This window comes from Pinus tabuliformis, chromosome 9, assembly GCF_031772625.1.
Source record: "Pinus tabuliformis cultivar Carrire ecotype Pingquan chromosome 9, CPIR1, whole genome shotgun sequence".
Taxonomy (NCBI): domain Eukaryota; kingdom Viridiplantae; phylum Streptophyta; class Pinopsida; order Pinales; family Pinaceae; genus Pinus; species Pinus tabuliformis.
Window position 1 is genome coordinate 431,839,283 of NC_142307.1, and position 11,255 is coordinate 431,850,537.

An 11,255-nucleotide genomic window follows, 5' to 3' on the forward strand; every position below is an offset into this window, starting at 1 on the left:
TATTGATTATGTTACGAAGTGGGTGGAAGCAAGAGAAGCGCCTAGATCAACATAGAAAGTAGTGGTAGATTTTCTCTTTTCTAATATTTCTGTAAGATTTGGGGTACCAAGGGAAATTGTCACTGATCAGGGCACCCAATTTGTATCTAAGATTGTGCAGGGAATTGTGAAAAAATATTAGATTACTCATCGGAAGTCCACTCCCTACCATCCACAGGCCAATGGGCAGGTGGAATCAACAAATAAAGTGTTGGAGACAATGCTAACTAAGACAGTACAACTACACATAAAGGATTGGTCAGATCGACTTCCAGAGGCCTTATGGGCCTACAGAATCACCTAGAGAAACACTACCGGATTTTCTCCATATGAATTGGTATATCGAAAACAGGTTTTATTGTCAATTGAATTTCAGATCAGAACTTTTAAGATGGAAACAGAATTGGGCATAGTTCTCACTGAGGCACAACAATAAAGGATCTTGCAGCTCAATGAACTAGATGAGATTAGGCAAGATGATTTTTAGCATACTGAACTCATCCAACAACAAAGGGCTAAATGGAATGACAGGTACATTAAAAAGAAGTAGTTTACAGAGGGAGACTGGGTATTGTTTTTTGATTCAAAATTTAAGAATTTTAAAGGAAAGTGTAAAACACATTGGCTTGTTCCTTATGAGATCGAGAAAGTCTTTGATAATGGATATGTTTGAGTCAATAAAATAGATGATAAAAATGTTACCTTCTTGGTAAATAGGCATAGGCTTAAGTTATATCAGAAGCCCCAATCTAAGGAGGAATTTTTGGAGGCGATTGTGAAGAAGAAAGAGCTGGAAATGGTAGGAAAGGGAGGTATCTCTTTCACCACCTCTTCTTGACTCTTTGTCATAATAAGTTGATCTTACTTTTTTCCTTCTCGTGCTTAGTAAAATATGAGAGGAGTGTTTATTGGATAGAGGTTTATCCCTTTTCCAGCTCCAGTAGATTATTTACAGAAAAGGAACCCCATTGGAGTTTTCTTTTTCAGTATTTTAGAATCTCTAAAATTAAAATTTGGCAAGCATGAACTGCTCTGGGCTCATTAAAATCATAGGATAGTAGATCCCTCAGAATCCCCAAATAAATTATGTTTCGTAAATCTTTGATTTTCTTGTGTTGGACTGACGTGGGATTCTCTAAGGCCCTTTTTCCAACGATATTGGCCCATTGACATCAACACCTTATCTGGGTCCAAGATTAGAGATATGTGATGCCTTGAAGCTTGTATATATCAATGATATGTTATCTCGCCTGCAACAATGGAGATTCATTAAGGCTCCTTGACTGATGGATCCTGCGGGGGGTTCAACAACAACTCATCTATTCACACTTGTTAGGATGTATCATTTATACCTTGATCCTCACTCTCATTATTGGTGATGGACATCGTGTCGGTTAACAATTGACCTTAATGACTGGTAATCCAATGAGATCACTGGACATTTGACTTCAACACCTTTATTCATGTGGCAGTGAACAATACAAGGATAGGTAAAGATGGAGTTTTAGATTGTTCCTGTAGACAAATCAAGATCAATTAGAAATAAAAGGGGATAGAATATTATAACAGGAACAAGTGAAGGGAATTTACATTATCATTTTGTTAGGATTCATTCATTGGTATTCTTCTATTTCTTGCAGAAGTTATGATTTCCTGAAGAAGTATTTGCTGTGGAAAAATTCCCTGTAGCAAAATATTGGCTACTACACACCTGATATTATTCAAGTAATTTCAAGCAGAACACCTTTTGAAAGATTTGACAAGCTGTAAGTAAGTTACCGAAGTCTTCAAAGAAAATTAATCCCGTGAAACCTCATGATCCCACACATGATATAATTTTTGAACGGTTCATCATTGCAAGAGAAGGACATGCATCATCAGGTACCTGATGGTCGTATGGTAAGTTAAAAAGGTAATATCGATGTCAATTCTTTAAGGACTAAGGTAATGGTACGCATTTAAAAAAAGTGCATTATTATGAGTCACAGTCACCCTTGATTGAAATGGCGGCCATTGCACATGATGACATTTGGTTCCACTTCCAATACGCCTCGAAATGTACAACATTTATTTCCCAATGAATCCTGTAATAACGGATCGTGATTTTAAATCATGATCATGTTATGCGTCGCCTCGATCCACCTTCATTTTGTTTTTTTCACTCACCTAATCGAGTTATCTCCCTCCCCATTATATCCTAAAAACACTTTTTCTAGCCTATAGAAGCTGTCGAAAGGGTTGAATCGAACCATACACTTCCCTAAACACACACATATGCAAGATTAACGACGACTGTCTGTTTGAGCCACAGGGGTTGGAGCTATTAGTTGCATACCCTCATAGCAAGAAGCAACTAGAGAAAGCAGAGTGGATGCCCTTATTTCTAAAGTTCAATGGGCATAATTATGACGTAACTAAGTCATTTTCCGTAAACATAGATGGGGAATGGAGTCAGGTTGGTAAAATAAAATTTAAATTGACCAAAATGTTGGTAGCCCGAGCCTATGGTATCTCACCAGAGGGAGAGAATTGGTTTAAAAATAGGTGGATTAATGAGGATTTCTGTGTACCTTTCATAAAGGAGGATCATTCAAACCCGGACTGGGGAAAAGGAATTCTGCATAGCTACCTAACCAGTAAGTATCGACACCTTTTGTATTTACTTCAAAAATATATAACATGTGAAGGACGGTTTGGCCTAGATTTTCTGTTTCATATGCGTCTCCTTGGTCACTTCCGAGATAATCCTCTCAATTTACCTCATTATTTGAGGATGTCCCTATTTAAAATGGCTACCTCTACCCAAAAGAGGGAGGCTAACCTAAAGGAGAACCTCTACCACCACTACCTAGTTAAAATTATCATGGCAGAAGTATGAAGGGAATAGGGGAATACTTGGGAAGAGTTCCTTATCAGACATCATTTCATGGATGAGGAAGAGTTGCCCAAATGAGACACTGGAGTGGTGTAGTCAAGCCATAGGCCAAGGAAGAAAATTCAGACTCCTACTCAGCGAGAGAAAGCACATACATTGTCAAGGACCAAAGAGATAGGACTGAGTCTGAAACAAAAGAAGAAGTCATGGACTAACAACCAAGAGGAAGTGTCCAAGTCGCCAAATCTTGACAAGGCTAAGCCAGAACCTACGCCACAAAAGAAACCTCGGACACTCATCCAACCAGAAGAGGAAGAGGATGTTATAGTCACTAAGGATACTGTGAGAAGTAAATCATCAGTGGATGCCACTACTACCACTACTAGGCATTTTACTAGAAGCCAAGCTACTAAGTTGGCTACAAAAGAAAGAAACAAAGAGGGCACACTCTGAACATTAGAGAAGATCGATAAACCAAAGGAGAAACAAGTTTAGATTAAGACAACACAATTTTTCGACAAGGGGGAATGGGAAACAAAATTCCAGGAGACCCAATAGTCAAATGGAAGCAGGGAGAAAACCATTGACTACCATCCAAGATTATAGGAGAAGAATCTTCCTCCTTGCCCTCAACAAGAAGCAAGAACTTCAAAGAAAAGACTGTCACGCGAGGAGCTGGAGGAAGCCATATTTGAACTTACAGTGTTCGAGAGAGTCCTGTAGAAGGAAAACACGACCCTTAAGGAGAATATCCTGTGCCTATAGAAAGAGTTAGAAGAGTGGAAGACCAAATACCCAAAGGAAAGCAGGATAGTGAAGAAGAATTAGCTTCAAATCAAACATCTGCAAAAGCATAATGAAGAACATGGGGATAGAGTCAAGAAGGCTGAATCCATCAAAGCTCAGTTGGAACGTTTGGCTATAGTAGCTACAACAAAACGAGGGGATTTAGCTTTTATTTTTACATATATATCTATATCTAATTACCATCCTTTTGATAACTAGTGCGAAATTTTGACCAAGAAAGGTGACTCAGACTCTTAAGGTATGCATATCATTTAAACGTATCATTTTTCTTCATTCCTAAGAAATTTGATATTAAAAGCTACCTAATTTGACTAATCTATGACTCTCAGAAGAACTAATCGAATTTCCTATAGAATATCTATTTCTTGGAAAATCCGTAATTTCTTGCAGCAAGGACGATTTTCTACAGCAACGCCGATTTCCTGTAGCAGGGTGAAATTTCCTGCAGACATCGTGATCGTTAGATATGTTCCGATCACTCCCAGGAGAAATGGGAACATGGATTTTATCGTATCAGTTACTCCAAATTAAGCTTTCTCAACTACCCAGCTCTTGTCCTTCTCATTTCAACCAATTTTAGGGAAAATTGGTTCATGTTCAACAGATCTGGGTTTTCTCCATGCTTCCAGTCATGAAGCAAACCAATGATTTCTATTTACTATGTCTTTGTCTCATTTTAGCAAACAATTTTAATTTTTACTTAGTTAGGCAAAGGATTTGGCTTGCGGGATGTATAATGTTGACACCTAATCCTCGTGATTGGGTGAATTTATGTAAATAATTAAATTAGAAATGTGAACAGTCATCGGGAGATGAACTGAACAGTCACTCCCTGTTGTATATAACAAAGACCTACCTGATGGAATAATACACGAATCAGTTTTTGCTTTGTGGAGTTACTGCCTAGCCTGACATGGTATCAAAGCCAGCTCCTTTTTAGCTTTAATGTCCCTTGTAACTCCGAGTTTGCTCTCAATATAGCTGAGCTACTCCTCCATATAATTAGCTGCTCCTAACATGGTAGCTGCCTCACTGTCCATACTGTCCATACTACCCATACTGCCCCACTATCGAACACTGTCCATACTGCCCATACTGCCCCACTATCGAACACTGTCCATACTGCCCATACTGCCCCACTATCCAGCGTTGTCAATGTTGTCCTAATTGTCTACAAACATTTCACAAAAAAAAGGCGTTGTCTTGACATAAAAGAAGTGTTGTCCTGCACGTTAAAATTTTTGAATGGCACTGTCAGCCTACAACGAACAAGCACTCCCTGTGGTTTGTTGTTGTTCATTGTCTTTTGTACGCATTGAATACCGCGTAAATTCTCTATCTATAACCATCATTGGCTTTCCCATGACGTTTAACAGAATTTTTGTGTAGCTAAAAGAGGAAGTGAACATTGTTTCGACCCTTGACAAACTCAGTGAGATTTCCTGTTTAAGACATGGCTGCTTAGCGTGGTGTTAAAGTGTGGCTTCTCAGCGTGGTGTGTTTTTTGATTTACCATTTGAAATTTGGTAAACGAGACAAGGCGCATCCAAAAGAGGCCGAGCTCCCGACAGAAGAATCCCTGCCGCTGCACGATCTTAAGATAACACCCACCACTGCTCCTCTCCCATGGGAAATCATCATCTCTGGTATGATGGTTCGAATACCATTGCATCACATCTTCTACATAGGAGCTATTTCACATAATTCTCTACATGATGCACTTAATATGTTGTAAATTTATTCCGTCCTTTGAGATTTTCGTGTTGCTGCTTAATATCTATTATGAGATCTCCTCTGTAACGTCTTAGTCATAAAAAAATAGGTTATATCTAGGAAGTTCTTCAAGTTGTTCTGAATCGTCTTCATCCGTTAGATAGCTTGTCCGTTGAACAGAAATGTAATCTGGAATTTTCATTGATACTTGATATACAATCATTTTTTTCCTCTTTTGGTACGTTGTTGGCATATACCTTGCCTGATTTTTTTGTGATACTCTGCTAGTATATAGGCTACTTTGAACTGTACACTGCTCCATGCGTTGAATATTTTGGATGCTGGCTATATATATTAAAAAAAAAGTGTGTTGTATTTAAGTTGCATTAGAGTCTTGGACGCCGCCCAACATAAGCCCTAATGCCATGATATAATATGTGAAATATATATTGCATGATTGCAGTTGATTTCATTTTTTGGAAAGTCAGCAAATTATTAGTTTTTTGCTACGAATACTGTAATTATTTTTGGGCTCAGTTCAAATTTTATGATGGAGAAGTTTGTTGAAAAAGTGAAGGGTTTGGAAAAGAAGACAACTCTTCTTGCACACAAAGAGAATAATCTTGCTCAAGATTCTTCCAGAGGAAGAAGTGGAAGAGATTTCAGAGGCAGGGGGGAAGACACTCTCAAGGAGAAAAGGCAGATTTGCACTGCATACGCTGCAAAAGAAATGGATCACATGAGGCCTCTACATGCAAGCTACCATGGGACAAAATTCAGCAGAAAAGAAACCAACAGAAAGGTAAAACTGATCATACAGACAAAGGTAAAGCACCTGAATCTGCTCACTATGTTGTGGCATAATGTAACATTGGAGTAAATGAAGATCTGTTTAATGCTTCACTTGCTTCTTGGAAAAATGATTGGTTGCTTGATTCAGGAGAAACTTGCAACATGACTCATACAAAAGATTTTTTTTGAAGATTTCACTGACAATGTTGATGGTGCAGTATACTTTGCAGATCAATAAAAAATCAAGCCATCAGGACTTAGCACAATCAGGCTTAAACTGCCTGGTCTTCCAGACTTTCTTCTGCATCATGTTCTATATCTCCCACAGCTCAAGAGAAACTTGTTGTCCTTGGTCCACATCCACCAACAAGGTCACTTCATTCATATGTTTGATGGAAAGCTTGAGGTAAGAAAAGCATCTGATCACTCACTTGTCATGAGGGGAATAGAAGAAGAAAGGCTTATCAAGCTGCAAGGAACCTCTGCTCATGCACAACATTTCTCATACAATTCTCATCATGAAGAAGGTACACTTCCATCAAGTTTATTATGGCATGCTAGATTTGGACATTTGAACTATGATAGTCTCCGCTTGTTGAAGAAAAATGGTGTTGCTGGTTTGCCTACAATTCCTAGGAAACTTAAGCAATGTGATGCTTGCATTCTAGGAAAGCATAGCAAATAGTCTTTTCATGATTCACATTCAAGAGCACATAGGAAACTTGAACTCATTCATTCAGATTTATGTGGTCCAATGCCTGTTCCTTCTGCAAATGGAAATAAATATATCATGACATTTATTGATGACTACACCAGAATGTGCTGGGTTTATTTATTGAAGAACAAATCTGATGCTTTTCAAACATTCAAGAATTTTCATAAATGGATTGAAAATGATGCACAGTCTTATATTGGGTCTATTTGCACTGATAATGGAAAATAATACACATCAAATGAATTTGAAAACTATCTTCGCCAACATGGGATCAAACATCAAACAACTGTACCTTATAATCCCCAACAGAATGGTGTGGCTGAAAGAATGAATAGGACAATCTTAAATATGGTATGATCCATGCTCTTCTTCAAAAATGTAAAGATAATGTTTTGGCTGATGCTGTTCTATGTGTTTCATATATAAAGAATAGATGTCCATCTAATGCTATAAGAAACAAGACTCCATATGAAATGTGGTATGGACATGTTCCTTCTGTAAAGCATCTCAGGGTCTTTGGTTCCGCCTGTTATGCCTTGATACCAAAGGTACATAGAAACAAACTTGGTGCTAGAAGTCGTAAGTGTATCTTCTTGGGGTATTCAAACACCTCCAAAGCATACCGCCTCTATGATGAAGTAAATAAGAAATTTGTTGTATCTAGAGATGTAATTTTCCTTTAATCATCCAAAACTAACAATGTTGTTGAGCAACAACTTGATCGCCTGGATAGATTCGCAAAAGCAAAATCATTTCAAGAATTTGATAATCAGATTCCACATCTTGAAGGGGGGATTCCTATACTAGATCAACATGTGAAATCTTCTTCTGAAGAACACTCTCCCCCGCATGAAACTCCAACAACGGATGATGCTTTAAGTGATGTGATTGATAGAATTGGGAGACTCAATCTTGATTCAGTCCCAACTCAATCAACAGAGCAGCCTGGACCATCTTAGAAAGGTCCCCCAAAGTGGGTGACAAAGACACTTGAAAGTGTTCATCCTGATGAAGTTGGAAAGACAGGAACCAGAAATTCAAACCGGCAAAATGGAGGTGATGTAGATGACTATAATTCACCTGTTGATATGGATGTTTCTTATGATTGTGAATTGAACTTTTCTACAAATTTTGAACCAACTTCCTTCAAAAAATCTGGTTCTCATGATCAATGGAAAGAAGAAATGCAAAAGGAGTATGATGCCCTCATAAAGAATGGCACTTGGAAGTTGGTTGATCCTCCATTAGGAACCAAACCAATTGGCTGCAAGTGGGTCTACAAGAACAAGTATAAAGTTGATGGCGCACTTGACAAGCACAAAGCTAGGCTTGTGGCAAAAGGCTTTGCATAGAAGGAAGGGGTTGATTATGAGGAGACTTTTGCCCCCACAGCAAAATGGGCTACCATCCAAACACTCTTTGCACTAGCAGCTCAGAACGTTTGGAAAGTCCATCAAATGGATGTAAAAACTACTTTCTTGAATGGAGATCCAAAAGAGAATGTTTTTATGTCCCAGCCTGAAGGATTTGTTGTGAAAGGACATGAACATAAAGTATGCAAACTTGTGAAGTCCTTGTATGGCCTCAAACAAGCACCGCGAGCCTGGTATGAAAAACTGACTGAGCATCCTCTGAAACTCAATTTCAAACATTTTGATCTTGATGATGCAACTTTATTTGTCAAGAAAGTTGGCAAAACAGTTGTATATCTCGTGGTATATGTAGATGATCTTTTAATGACAGGGAAAAATGAAAGCTACATTGCATCCATAAAGAAGGAATTAGAGAAATGTTTTGAAATGACTGATTTGGGCTATGTTCATTACTATCTTGGCATTGAAGTAACCCAACATCCAAAGTCCATATTTCTTTCTCAAAAGAAATACATTGGACATCTGTTGAACATGTTTGGCATGATAGAGCGCAATCCTCTTACCACTCCAATGGAACAAAACTTAAAGCTCACATCTATTGAAGTAAAAGAATTTGAGGATGCAACGAAGTATAGACAGCTTGTAGGAAGTCACAACTACCTCACTACTACCAGACCAGATATTTCGTTTGCTGTTAGAATCCTCTCCAGGTTTATGGAAAAGCCTTGTGAGGGACATTGGTCTACTGCAAAAAGAGTTCTAAGGTACTTGAAGGGAACTCAAGACTTTGGAATCAAGTATACATACGTGGACGACTTCAGCTTGATTGGATACTCTGATTCAACCTTCAATGGAGACAAAGAAACTGGGGTATCAACTTTAGGATATGCTATGAGTCTTGGATCAGGAGCTATCTCCTGGAGATCACGCAAACAATCAATTCCAGTAGATTCCAAAACAGAAGCAGAATACGTGGCAGCAGTTGACGCAACAAAAGAAATTGTGTGGCTCAAGAAAATTCTTGAAGATTTGCAGGTAAAACAAGTATAATCAACTCCACTCATGATTGACAATACCTTTGCAATAAAGTTGGCGAAGAACCCAAAGTTCCATGATCGAATGAAGCACATCAATACTAAATATCATCTGATTCGACATCATGTTGAGGCAAAAACAATCCATCTCCATCATTGTTCCATAAATGAGCAAATTGCAGACATCTTCACCAAAGCGCTTGGAAGAAAAAAGCTTGAACGATTTAGAACGATGCTTGGACTCACCAACATCCCTTCAGATTAAGGGGGGAATGTTGACATCTAATCCTCATGATTGGGTGAATTTATGTAAATAATTAAATTAGAAATGTGAACAGTCATCGTGAGATGAACTGAACAGTCACTCCCTGTTGTATATAAGAAAGACCTACCTGATGGAATAATACACGAATCAGTTTTTGCTTTGTGGAGTTACTGCCTGGCCTGACATATAAGAACAATGGGTCTGATTTGTAATGGCACTAGGAGGGTACTAGGAGGGGTTACTAGATAGAGGCTGAGAAATAGATATCAGACCTTTGTACTATTGTAATGTTTTATTTTTCAGATCAATATAAACTTATGTTTTGCTAATTTTGATGTAAACCCTTCATTTATCAAAGGGTTGTGAGTGAAGGAGGGTCCCCTTCACTCACAACTCCAGTAGCTCTAGTTTGTGTTTAATTTCATTATCTTTTATGTATTGAAAGTATATTTGCACAAAATTCTTGTTCTCTTCTTTTGTTTCATGGCAACATATTCCTTTCGCGGTTAATGTTTGATTTTATTGCATGATTGGTTTAATTTAACTAAAAGTTAGAACTAGGCATGCATCTTGTGCTCAAATTTGGAAATTTGAATGATTGGAACGACTATGATTCAAATTGTTATTTGATTCATAATATTTCTCTTGATATGCATCAAAAATCTTAGATGTTTTGTAGAGATGAATTATCTGCTCCATAACTTTTGTTGCTAAGTGCTGAGAGAGAAGGGAAATTTGGGATTATGTGAGTGGTATTTTTGCACTAGAAGTATTAGCCTACATATATTTTACATAGCGCATCACAAGGTTACGAATAAACCCTGGTTGATAATTAATGTATGTGTGTCAAATTATAAAGTTATAATTTGCCCCAATAGTTAAAATCAATTGGCCTGAGTAGATGCACCCTACCCTATACAAAGTCCATGAAGAAATAATTTGAGGTTTACTTAATGTTCTTATATTGTGTTATATTGTGCAAATTTATGTGGTAATTGAATTGAAGTAAAAGGTTGTTTTAGGTAGATCACAGTTTAGCTAGTTACCCTCCATTTTTTTACTCTGTTTACTTTTACCATGCAATTCATGAAGAATGTGGTAGTTGAATTTAAATAGAAGGCTATTTTAGAAAAAACATTGTTTGGCAAGTTCCCTTCAAACTTGGCCAGAAAACGAAGACGTAAAGAATGTTCGAGGTAGTCCTCACGCCATTGTTAATAATAGTTGGTGTGTGCACAACATTAATTTATATAAAAACATGGACATTCCTCCAATAATCTATTCTAATTTAATTATTAAATTAGCATATAATATCTACATTGATGCACGGATATCCAGGAAATTAACAAAATCTTTAACTAAAACCTGCCCCACAGCCATAGCCCATCTTCCTTGGAATAAATGAATCACCCCAAATAATTGCCCACCAATACCAATTTAGGGTAGCTTACAAAGGCCACAAATTTGTGTAAAAATAGCGAACATTTTAGCATGATTTTTATCAAAATCTAACAAAAATTTTGGGAAATCGAATGTGCAGATTTTTGATGGTGCTAAATCCATTTCCACAATAAAAAAAATTCAAAAGATTTTTTGTATAAAGAAAAACATAAATTTCTGGCAAATGATCATGGCCGTAAAG